The following is a 12,179-nucleotide window of genomic DNA, read 5'->3' on the forward strand; positions in this document are numbered from 1 at the left end:
ACTTACTCTTAAAATGTCGGCCCTGATTACATTATTTAAATATATGTTGTTGTTGTTGTTGTTGTTGTTGTTTAAATTTTGATGTGCTCATTATCAAGAACTTAAACTGAAATGAACCATGAACCCAAACCCAGAGTGAACAAAGCTAATTTACTCAACCTCTGGAGTAAATCCAAATATTATTTTTCTCTGATCTGCAAATTCAACCGAAGGATTTTGTTTAATAACAAAATTGTGTCAGAAAATTACGCTTTCCCAAACTAATGGAATGGAACTTCAAAATATTATTTAAACCCAATAGTCATTTGACTCAGGTACCTGCATCTGATGGTATATATATGTATGTATATTAAGAACTGCTTAGGATTGCCGCTAAAATTTTTATCTTTAAGTATTTAAATATTTCTTTGCTTTCTTTTTTTTGGCAAGTAGACTATAGGGAGAGAAGAGTGAGCTTGCTTTATATAAAGGAAAATTATTGTATTAGGAATAAACACATCTGAGATGTCATTGATGATTTTGAAATGTTTCTATCTTAATATAATTTTAGAGGATATAAAAATTGAGTAAGTTCAGAGATTCTTTTTCTGCTGGGTTTTTCCACACGTTATATCTCCTTTCAGCAAATATATTCAATGTTTTGTATAACAGAGCACTTTTCTAAGAAATGGGCCATAATAGTGCTTTATTGATCTGCTTACAACAATTTCTTCTCAGTTACACATCACAAGAAAAGCTTTCTCTTATTCTTGACCTGGTAACAGCTACTCTCCCTGACTGAGGAATTCGATTATTGCTCTTGCCAGTTGGGAAGGGAAGGCGAGAAGCGAGTTCCCCTTCAGCTGTGGGTTTACCGAACAGTTAATCGCTTGGTACTTTCATGACTTTTCCTTTCGCTGTTTGCCTGACCTAAGCCTCTCATTGGTAGCAATGCCTTGTGAGCTTTTCTCTCTCCCATCTCCATCTCCATGTTTTCCTCTCCTTGTTTTCTTAGCCTTCTATATTTAGTTAAGGTCCCTAGTGTGGGTGGTGTAATTCATAACACATGTCCTGAAGATTTTGCACATTTATACTTTCTTACTCCTGTGCCAAATGTTTAACCTGATCATCTCATTTAATGTTTGTGATTAACATTTACCTAGCATACATGGAAACGTATTTTTTTCACATGTAAACCATTACATGTGATTAAATGTTTTCATGGAGCTGTATACAAAAAATTACAGCAACAGAGTTAGAGAGACTCACTCTGCAAGCAAGGGCAGTTACGTATTCAGAAAGGAGCAGGAATTTGAGCTGGAGCTGGAAGAGTGAGTGGATGTTCCCTGAGAGAAAAAGGCATTCTAAGCAAGAATCAACAGTGTGTGTAAAAGGTTACATCATGGCATGTGTGAGTACACTGAGTTGATCCAATGCTGTTGGAGCTTAGACGGAGAAGAGTGGAGAAAATGGAAATGAGATAGTAAATTGGTCTAGATCGTGAAAAGCCTCAAATGTCACGCCTTATGGTGAAGGTTTTATGGAGACATGTTATTTCTGTAGGACGAGCGATGTTATCAGATGTCTTTTAGGAAGATAATTCTAACAGCAGTGTGGAGAAAGGTAAGCTACACTGTCTAGTACCGTCACCATTAGCCACATGTGGCTATTTAAATTTAAATTAATTAAAATTTCAATAAAATTAATTCGGCGCTGGGTGAGAGGGTGACAGTGGGCAGAGAGACTCTGATTGGCCAACATGTGCACGTGACCTAGGAGAGTGACAGGAAACTGAGCCGAGAAGGTAGATAAAGAAGACGGTGTTGGAGATGAAGGAAAAAGGGGGAGGGTTAAAGATATCCACGAGCTACTGACAAGTTTGAAATAGTTGCTCCAGAGAGAATGAGTTCAGGCTGTTTTTGGTGTCTTTTTCCCCTCGTTAACCTCAATTTCTTATAAAAACGTATCATTGATGTGCTTTATTCAGTTATTTAGCAAATATTTGAATGTCTACTACGTAACAGTTGCTGTGCTTTGAGGCGATGGAGATCTGAGCTAAGGGAATGGCAAAAGCAAAGGGGTTTGAGATAGAATGGGAGAGGGGACGGAGGAAAGTGCACATTTAAAGGACGTCTAGGGCATTGTCGGGGTTGGCGATTAGGAACTTAGAGGCTGAAGAACCAAAAGAGAAGCTAGACTGCCAGGTTCAGGCTTCCTCTGACAGTGGATGCAAAGGAAGAGAAACAGGATGAGGAACAAGGTCGAGGAGAAGTTAGTCCCCACCTACAATCACCTGGAGTTTATTTCATGATGCCATGTCTATCGCTCTTTAGTTTTGCATCTCGGAACAACAGTGGACTCACAAAGAGTTGACCACATGCCCTCCCTTTTTCCTTCCTCGAAAGAGAGCTGTTGACAAGAGATTAGGTCTGATTAATGAGGTGGAATAGCCTAATACAGTACATAGTGCAAAGTAAATATTCAGTAAATAACTGTGGAATGAATGACAATGCAATAGACACAGTGTTGTGTCTCTTAGTTATTATGCAGTTGAAAGTAGACATCCTCTCATACTGAGATAGTCACCGATGCATAGTAATTTTAAAATCTTTTGCAAATGCAAGGCTTGCTGTTATTATTTTACTATAGTTAATCTGCAAACCAGTTAATCTGTCTCCAGATAATAGAACTGACTGTATTTTCAGGCAACGAGACTAGATATTTTGATCATCTCTCCTAGGAGCCTTCTGTTGTGTAAAAAACAAAATAAATACTAGAATTTCATATTTTTTATTAGCCTACATGTCAAGTTGAAAGCATATATTGAACAAGATGATATCTCATCATGTTTGTTATCAGAAGCAGCAGCTTGATCTTTGACAATTGTGATTGAATTTTCACACTGAGTATAAAGCACTTGGTTTGATCATAAACCCCCACACGAGAAATTCCATATTTGTTTGACAGTAGAAAGACAGGGTTATATTTTAATCTGTTAAACAAGCTGGGTAATCCTGTGACATTTAATATGCTGTATCCAAAATCTTTACTTTTAAATGTCCTTTTACATTTATCTCAAGTATGAAAAGTGCATGAAAATTCACATTAAATTATTAACTGCGTTGTTGAGAGTAATTACATGATTTTCGAATTTCATATACATTATATTTTAATTTTAGGAGCTAAATTTTATCTTTGTATACATTTGTAATTGAAGTGGCTAGCTGCGATAACTCAGTTTAGAGAGAAAAGTGTTTATCTACTTTTATCCCAAAGATTTGATATGGCTTATGATAAATAAGTATAAAAGTAAAATATGAGATATAAGGAAAACAAATTGAATCTATGTTAACACGTAAATAAAAATTAAAGTAGATGCATAGGTTCGAGGCTTTCTGGTGGTAAAAATGAAGTGGAAACATGGTCATATAACTTTTCATGAACTAAACATAGTGGTTTCTCTGGTTAGCCAAAGCTGAACTTCCTAAGAAATTTTGTTGTGTGTTAGTACAAAGGAAAAACGTGAAGTAGAACAGTGTTCTTATAAATAACACATGAAAAAATGCGTTACAACTGTCTGCCTCCTCTCCTTGCCCCCTCCTTGCGGCCTACAAATATGTATTGAGGGCCATGTAGAGCCCGATGCTCCAAGAGAATCCTTCTAGTAAGATACAAATATGATCTTTAATGCTACTTCTAGTTTAAGGAAAATGGAGTCAGTACCTTGCTTTCTGCTAGCTTGGCTTTTTAAAAGGATAAAACTTAGACCTGTAATATAGGAGGATGGATGGACTACTCATTCATAAGAGCCCTCCAAAGATATGACTAGACTTTAGATAAAAAAACTAGATACTAGGTACTTTGAGATTTTTTTTTTCCTGGACTTTATTGATTAAATGCAAATCTATATCCTTAGAAATTCCTGCAGCAAATGATAGATGTTTGCCTAACCAAAAGGCCTACCTAGAAAAATCTATTAGATGGTTAATGTTGAAGTCAGTTCTCTTAGAAAACTGTTGATAGTACTACCAAGATATTTTTTTCCTCAAGTGGATCTAGCAGAAGAGTGAGTTGCTCTAACCATTAAGGTTTAACACCATGTGAAAATATATGAGATGATTTTAACTTGGAAATATAAAAAGCAGATATCATCAATCTACATGCCATGGCTGTAACATTAGTCTAGTTAATGTTTACTAATGTCTAATGAGATGTGGGATTTCTGAATAACAGATCATCTCAATCAATACAACTGAATGACATAGCTGTAAAATGTAGCCTTTTGTTCTAGGTAAATTAAACTGACTTCCCTCTATTGGGATAGTAGATATAAATTTCAGAAGAGTTTACCAACTGTAATAACTAATTTCTATCAGTATTTGTGCTGTTATTTTGTGGGGAAGTTGCAGAAACAAATAACAGTTGATTCCACTATAAATTTATCCACAGCATCACTTTGTAGAGAGTTTTCTATACTCTGTGACAGTGGAACATGTGATAACTAATCCCAAAGGAGAAGCCATCAAAGGACGCATAGAAATGGGGCTGTGGGGGTTGGGAGTTGGGTGTAAAAGGTGAGGGGGTGGCACGCGAGACTGATTTTTGTCTAAGTTCTCTTTTCTAGTGCATGAAATTATCCGATCTTCTTTATATTCCTTTTACAAGTACAGGCTAATCAAAACTAGAATAATTTGACCTAAGGTGGGATGGGGAAGATTTTGAGGAACACCGTTCGACTTCCTTTTTCTTTAATGCCTCCAACAACTCTAGTGAGTGATTTCTTGAAATTGTGAACAACTGTTCTTGTAGGACACTGATTCTCAATTCTGAGAGAACCCTTTAAGAAATACTCATCATGCCTCAGCCCCACGTCACGTTGCTTCAGCTTGTATGGATGTGGATCCTGATTAGTGGCATTTTTTTAAAGAAGGTCCTCCTGGTGATTTTCGTGCACAGATTGAACTGAGAATCACTTTGCCTGTCTTCTGCCTTACTTTTCCCGGAATAGAAAAATCCATGTTTGGTGGTCTGGAACCGCCAACAAACATAAAAACGAAACAAAACAAAACAAAACAAAACCTAACCAAGATAAAAACAAAAAGGAAACAACTCTATCTCTTCCCTTAAATGAGTGGTGAAGATATTTCTAAAAACTGCTGCTTCTCTTTTTGTGCCAAGCTAAGCACTATTCTGAAAATGAAAGAGAGCAGTGAAAAGGATATTAATTCCAGGTACGCAGTAGAACTGGAATAAGTCGATAGCCAGTGCCCTGAGTTATTTTGTGAGGCCCTACCTTGTACAGGTAATATTTCTGTGAATATAAAAAGCAGGAGACAAATACCTCTACTTGTTACAGGCAGTTCGTATTTTGCCTGTCACGGTCACACAAGATAATACTATGACTCTTTTTGGTGTGTGAAGTTTTGAGTCCCGTATACCACCTTTTCCATTATTCTGTGAAGTTATTTTTAAGAAAGACCTCTGTCAGATAAACCTATTGTTCCATCTGCATTCAGTGTTTTAGCAGAATTTTAGAGGAATTTTTATTCTTCATCAGATTGGCAATATCACACCCATAAATTTTGGCACCCTCTAAAAGTAAAGCAGTTTTTGGCCAAAGACTTTCAGATAACAAATGCCATTCTTATTTTACATCCAGCAAATTAAATCACTGAAACACTGACATCCAAAGCAATGTGAAACTATTTAGATTTCTCAACCCCTTTGGACTCATTCATTAACACATTTAATGTGTGATGTGTTCTAAGAAATATTTGATTAGCTTTACTAAGTAGTTTTTTTGGTAAATTTTGTTCAGATTACCTCTGTTTGGTTTTGCAGTTGCTATTCAACATTGTAGATTAGAATTATTCTTTTAATAGAATTATAAAAAATGGATTGGCTTTACTCACAATCAGTAAATACACCACTTGCGGGCTGTCATTTTGCTGCTCTCGAGGCAAGCACTGCTAACCTAACTTCCTTTCTCTGAAACATGCAGCCTCAGAATCTACCTGAACACCTTGCTCATTGACCTTGACTACACACCAGAGGTAGCGCCCAAGATAAATCTTAACTGCCATCACCGGCTTAGTCTAGTGTCCTGTTTTGGTATATTTTATAAATGAAAAATCAAAACTTAAATAAGACACTCCATTTCTGTTACTCTGGAAAGTTTGTAATTCACCTGTCCTTTATCAAGGGTCTCACTGCTTCTAGATTTTTGGGATCAGAGGCAAAGCATGTAACGTTATCTCTACAGTAGAACTTAGCCAATGTAATTCATGAAGATTTATTCATAGGTGGTGGGGAAGAGTATGGTGATTAAATGGTTGCATACCAAAACCCAACAAAGGCATTACAAGAAAAGAAAATTTTAGCTCAGTATCTCTCATAAACATAGGTGTAAAAATCCTCAACAAAATATTATAAGTCAAAATCTACAATATATAAAAAGTATTGCAGCCCATCACTAAATGGGGTTTATTCCAGGTATGGATGGCTAGTTCAGCATTTGAAAATCAATGAAATTTATCACGTCAACAGGCTAAAGAAGAAAAATTATTCGATTATATCAATATATAAAGTAAAGGCATTCGATTAAATCCTACAACCATTCATGATAAAAACTCTCAAGGAACTCGGAATAGTGAGGAAATTCCTCAAGATAATAAAGAATACCTACAAAACCCATAGCATCATGTTTAACCACAAATCAACCAATGTTTTTCCTCAAAGATTGGAAACAAAGGAAGAATTTCTCCTCTCATCATTCCTGTTCAACATTGTCCTGGAAGTCCTAACCGATGCGATAAGATAAGATAAGAAAAGGAAATTAAAAGTTTGCAGATTGGGAAGGAATAAATGAAACTTTGTTCATAAGTGAAATGATTGCTGCCACTTCCTGGAACTAAAGATCAATTACAGCAAAGTTTCAGGATAAGAGGTTGACATAAAAGAATCGATTGCTTTCTTAATACTAGGAATGAACAATTGGGATTTGAAATAAAGAATATCATTTATGTTAGCACCAAAAAATTTAATACTTAGATATTTACCTAAATACGTACAAGAACCATAGGAAGAAAACTACAAAACTTTTCTGAAATAAATCAAAGATTTAGTAAAGAAACATATATTCCATGTTCATGGAATGGAATATTCATATTTTTTAAGATGTCAGTTCTTTCCAACTTGATCTATAGATTCAATTCAATCCCAATCAAAATCCTAGTAGGTTATTTTGTGGATATTAACAAACTGATTACAGCGTTTATATGGCTATGTAAAAGACCCAGAATAGCCACCACAATACTGAAGTACAAAGTCAGAAGACTGACATTACCTGATTTCAACATTTACTGTAGAGCTACAGTAATCGAAACATTGCGATATTGGGAGGGGGAGCAAATAGATTAATGGAACAGAATAGAGAGCCCAGAAGTAGACCCACACAGATCTAGTCAATTAATCTTGATAAAGGGGCAAAGACAGTTCAATGGAAAAAGAATAGCTTTTTAAAGAAATGATGCTGGAGCAACTGGATATATGCGTGCTGAAAAATATATCTAGACAAAGATCTCATACGATTCAAAATTTAACTTAAAATAAATCATAGACCTAAATGTAAAAACACAAAACCAAACAACTTATAGACTATGATATAAAAGAAGATCTAGCTGATCTTGGGTTTGGTGATGACTTTCCAGGTACGACGACATCAAAAGCACGCTCTATGAAAGGAAAAATTGGTAAATTGGACTTCACAAATTGAAAACTTCTGATTTACTAACGACCCTGTTAAGAGGGTAAAAAGACAAACCACAGACAGAAAATCTTTGTAAAACAAACATCTGATAAATGACTTATATCCAAAATAAATGAAAAAGCCTTAAAACTGAACAATAAACCACCGGTTAAAAAATGGTCAAAAGGCCAGAATAGATACCCCACCAAAGAAGATTTACAAATGACAAATGTATGAAAAGAAATTCAATATTATATTTCACTAGGTTTTTGCAAACTAAAACAGTGGTATATACCACTGCACACCTATTGGAATGGCCGAAATCCACAACACTGACAGTATCAAATGCTGGTAAGGATATGGTGAAATAGGATCTCTCATTCATTGCTGAAAAGAATGCAAAATGTTATAGCCACTTTGAAAGACCGTTTGGCAGTTACAAAGCTATACATTAATTTAATATAAGATTCAGTAATCACACTCCTGTATACCCAAAGGAGTTGAAAACCTGTGTACAAATGTTTATAGCAGCTTTATTCATATTTGCCAAAATTTGGAAGCAACTAAGATATCCTTCAATAGGTGAATGTATAAACAGTCGTATGCTAGATTATTATTCAGGGATAAAAAGAAATGATCTCTCAAGCCAAGAAAAGGCATGGCGGAACTTCAAATGTGTATTACTAAGTTAAAGAAGCCAATCTGAAAAGGCTGCATACTCTGATTCCAACTATAACTGACTCTTGAATAACATGGGTTTGAACTATACATATCCACTTATACACAGAAATTTTTCAATAAATGCAGTAAGTGTATTTTCTCATGATTTTCTCAACATTTCTCTAGCTGGCTTTATTGTAAGAACACATATAATGTGTAAAATGTGGTAATTGACTATGTTATCAGTAAGGCATGATGGTAACAGGCTATTAGTAGTAGTTAACATTTTGGGCAGTCAAAGTGATACTCAGATTTTTGACCACACTAGGGAAACTGTACCTCTGCATTGTTCAAAGGTCAACTTTGGCATTCTGGAGATGACAAAATTAGACAGTAAGAAGATCAGTGATTGACATGGGTTGTAGGGGGAGAGGGAAGAAGGAAGAGCTGAATAGGTGGAGCACAGAAAGTGTTTTTAGGGGGTGAAACTACTCTGTATGACACTAATGAGAGGTAGGTGACGTGCATTTGTCAAAGTCCATAGAGCTATAGAACACAAAGAATGAACCCTAAAGTATACTGTGGATATTGGTTAATAATAATGTACCAATATGGGCACATTTATAACTAATGTACCAAACTAATGCAAAATGTTACTAATCGGGGAATATGAGTGTGTGGAGAAGAGAGTATATGGGAACTCTATTTTCTGCTTATTTATTTATTTTTTTTGTAAGCTGAAACAGCTCTAAATAATAGTCTTAATTAAAACAATTAGAAGACAAAAAAACATTTAATTTAAAATTAATGTATTTGATCCATTTATATTAACTAAGGGATATTGAGCTATTTTAAATCTTTTGTGGAATAAGGGGACAGTATAACAACAGTGGACAATATAATAGATAATGCAATAAACTAAAATTTTACTAAAATGCAAAATTGCTTTTTGTATTGAAATTTCTGTCTTTCTAAAAACCTACGAGAAGTATATTAAAAATGTAATTCAGGGAAATTATGTCTGTAGGGATATGGTAGAAACCAACTTATTTTAATTATAGAAGTCTACATCATTTAAAGGATTTTCTTATTTAATGTTTCAGTTCTCATTCTTATTTTAAAATAAAAATTAATAAATATAAAAATTTTTATGTATGAATGCCATAAATTTAACTTATTATCTATTTTACTTAGTACCAGTTGATCTCTGCCTATCATTACAATCACAAAAGTTTTATTATAGGTATTAAAATGGTTATGGCAGTGACACATGGTACTAAACTAAGCATCTTGTTTATATAAACATTTTTAACTCCATTCATTTTGGAGGGATACACCATCTTTTTGAAAAATATAGTTAGCACAGTGATTTTTTTTAAATGTATTTTTACATATCAGAAAATATTATCCATTCTATAATTGCAGTTGGTTTCACTAGTGAATTTATACCTGTACGTTGACTCTTTGAAGTTCTTATCTGAGCAAATACGATATGGTCTTTGGAAGTTCATATTCGTATGCCATTTTTGTGTGGATATCTTTAATACATTTAGAGATGCTGTTTCATACATATACAGATCACTTTATTCTGCACAGTTTTAAGATGAAATCGGATGTAGTAAATGCATCTTTAAGTCTGTTGAAGGTTAAACTTTCCAGATATCTTCTTCATCCAACCACGTTCATATAATATTTTGTCAGTACTGATATATCAGCAACGGAAAGACTCACTGTTTGAGTGATGGGATTCAGGTGCATTTTCTTAATTTTATAGTTAAAACAGTAGAAAGAATGTCCTGTTCTCAGAACTAGAAATGACCTCATGTAGAGGTTGTCCATTTTTAGAGACTTTCCAAGCTAGAATTTCCAGGTTACAGGGCTTCAGTATTTTAAATTGCGTTCATGTTCTTTTGTTGTCTGCTACCATTTTTGTCCACTGTGTTTTTGAGAATTTTGTTTCTTTTGATGTATAATAATAAGCCCCACTAGATAAAGATTTTTGTAGAGGAACTGTGTTTTGTAGTGGTTAAGAGCTTTGAATTCACAAAGGCATGGGTACCACATAGTGGCTATGTGATCTGGGGTACACTACATGATCTCTCACATGTCTTTTTTCTCCTCAATGATGGGTATGATAACAGTTCTTTTCTTATAGGGATGCTGTGTGTTTTAAGCACTAAATATATGTGTATATATTTTTGGCTATTTCCTGTCTTTTAGTAAGTGCCACATAAATAAGAGCTGCTGCTATCATCCTCAGCATTAATACTACTCACAAATTAAGGTCTTCTAGAATGTTCATGAGGCCGTTACAGCTCTCACAGTATTGCCATTTTTCTGTTGTTCAGCAAGTCTGCGACATCTAAAGATTCATTGCTATTTTGCTTAGATTATAGGGACGTAATGGGAGAGAGTTACTAATTTGACATTTCTAAGACATTAGTTTAATTATTCAAAGAGCAAAGGGTCTTTGAATTCTGAAGATCACCAAGAAAACTATTTTATTTTAGGAATTTTTTTCATTGTGTGAAACAATGGAATATTCTTTAAATGTCATCCAAATTTGCGCTGAACGTCTTTAAAATATTTCCAAACCTTGCATTGTAGCTACAGAGAAGTTCTACTCTAGACTGACAACCAGGCCGTGATTTATTACAGGATCTGCTGTTAACATTATTTTGTCTGGAATGAACAGAGTGGTTGAAGAAACTCCATCCATCTTTTTGTTTATTTGACGTCTATGCCACATTAAATGTACCTTAAAGAAACAATATATAAATAAGAAATTCTACTTAACAGTGATGATTACTCATCAGGAAGATAAATCTCTTGACAATAATGCAAGAGGACTCCTGTCAAGCAATGTCTGTTAAGTTTAAATAAAACATGATTTTTAAACTTAAGTGAATTTCTAAAGCAAATATTTTAGCTTCATTTTCTTTGCTAAAGTTAGCATTGCAGAACGTACTCAGCTTGTTCTCTCTTCAGCAGTTATTACTGTCTCCTAAGCTTTACCTCTTTCAACTCAATCACTGATTATGTTCGATATGAGAAATTAATAGAAACAGAATGTACCTTTTTTATTGTTAATGTTTACCAAAAAAGTGAAAAAATAGTGAGCAAGTAGATAGAGACTTTGACAGATATATAGTTCTTGTGCTTTCATGCTGTTTTTTGTTTGTTTGTTTGTTTGTTTAAGGAATTTGGGGAAGGAGGATGGTAATAGAGTAATTGAGTCAGGAAGAATACCTTGGCAGAATTATGCAACTTTTCTTGAGAATGTTAGGTCCTGAATAAAGAATGTCTACCTGGAATTTAGAGCCACACAGTAGTTTGTAAATGAGACACCACGCATTGTCAACAAATGGCCTCTATCTGTGTTTCTCCTCTGGACTTCTTAATTATTAGGCTTAATTTCAGATATATTTATTTGGAAATTTGAGGAATATTTTTTAGTGTCACAGTTGTTAAATACAGATTTTGGAAGAATGGGAGAATTCTGCTTCCATTTATTATTCAGTGAATATACTTTTTAATATTAAACTGTTACCAATATGCTACTTGCTAGTCAGTTGATGTTTTCAATAATTCCACAAATTAGTGCTCAGCTTTATGATTGTCTCTGGATACCCAATCATGTGTTTCACCTGCATATTTAACATTTATTAAACTGGTAGATACTATATAAACTATAATATTTCCAAAATTCTAAATCTGAATTCTTTTGAATAAAGATCAAGATTGATCTAGTTAGTTGTTGTCGGATCATAGAGATTTCTTGATATATTAATTC

At 34.3% G+C, this 12,179-nt stretch overlaps 1 protein-coding gene across 1 annotated transcript in view; it reads left to right on the forward strand.

The window, feature by feature from the left end:
- The window catches only part of DIAPH3 (diaphanous related formin 3), a 435,206-nt gene that overhangs the window by 251,417 nt on the left and 171,610 nt on the right, over window positions 1-12,179 (forward strand). The gene's annotated exons all lie outside the window — the stretch shown is intronic.

Source organism: Pteropus alecto, unplaced genomic scaffold (assembly GCF_000325575.1).
Source record: "Pteropus alecto unplaced genomic scaffold, ASM32557v1 scaffold35, whole genome shotgun sequence".
In the NCBI taxonomy this organism is placed as follows: Eukaryota; Metazoa; Chordata; class Mammalia; order Chiroptera; family Pteropodidae; genus Pteropus; species Pteropus alecto.